The sequence below is a fragment of the Gavialis gangeticus genome, unplaced genomic scaffold (assembly GCF_001723915.1).
Source record: "Gavialis gangeticus isolate Ggan-Ray unplaced genomic scaffold, GavGan_comp1, whole genome shotgun sequence".
NCBI classification, from domain to species: Eukaryota; Metazoa; Chordata; order Crocodylia; family Gavialidae; genus Gavialis; species Gavialis gangeticus.
In genome coordinates this window covers 7,046,802-7,047,294 of record NW_017728991.1, presented here as the reverse complement: position 1 = coordinate 7,047,294, position 493 = coordinate 7,046,802, and the positions used below count along the sequence as shown (strand labels likewise).

The following is a 493-nucleotide window of genomic DNA, read 5'->3' as shown; positions in this document are numbered from 1 at the left end:
GACCCAGTGGCCTAATGGATAAGGCATCAGCCTCCGGAGCTGGGGATTGTGGGTTCGAGTCCCATCTGGGTCGTGCCGCAAATACGTTTTTGCGGTGGCCCGGCAGCCTCCTCTTCGCCGGCAGACGCTTTTAATCGCGCTCGGGCGGCCCTTGACCCCGGGGGAAGGGCCCGGGGGCTGCCGAGGGCTGAACAATGGTCAGCAGTGTGCAGGGAGGCTTGGTGCCCTGGTCGGAGCAGGAGCAGAAGCAGAAGCAGAGCAGGGATCGGCCCAGAGACTCACTGCCTGCCTGGGAGGCTTTTAGGCCCTTTAAACGCCTTCTGGCAGTCCTCTCCCAGGACTTTCTCTACTGCTAGTCAGGCTTTACTAGATGGGAAAGCCATCTTCATCACCAAGCTGGGCAGGGAGCAGGTGTTGCATTTGGCCCCAGGTGCACTGCACCCATGTTCACCCGCCAGCGGAAAGGGAGGCGCTTGTACACGCACGGGGGGTC

General features: G+C 61.9%; 1 non-coding gene across 1 annotated transcript; it reads left to right on the top strand.

The window, feature by feature from the left end:
• Positions 1-73, top strand: TRNAR-CCG. The gene has a single exon. It is a non-coding gene; the product is annotated as a tRNA-Arg (tRNA).
• Positions 74-493: the final 420 nt, after the last annotated feature.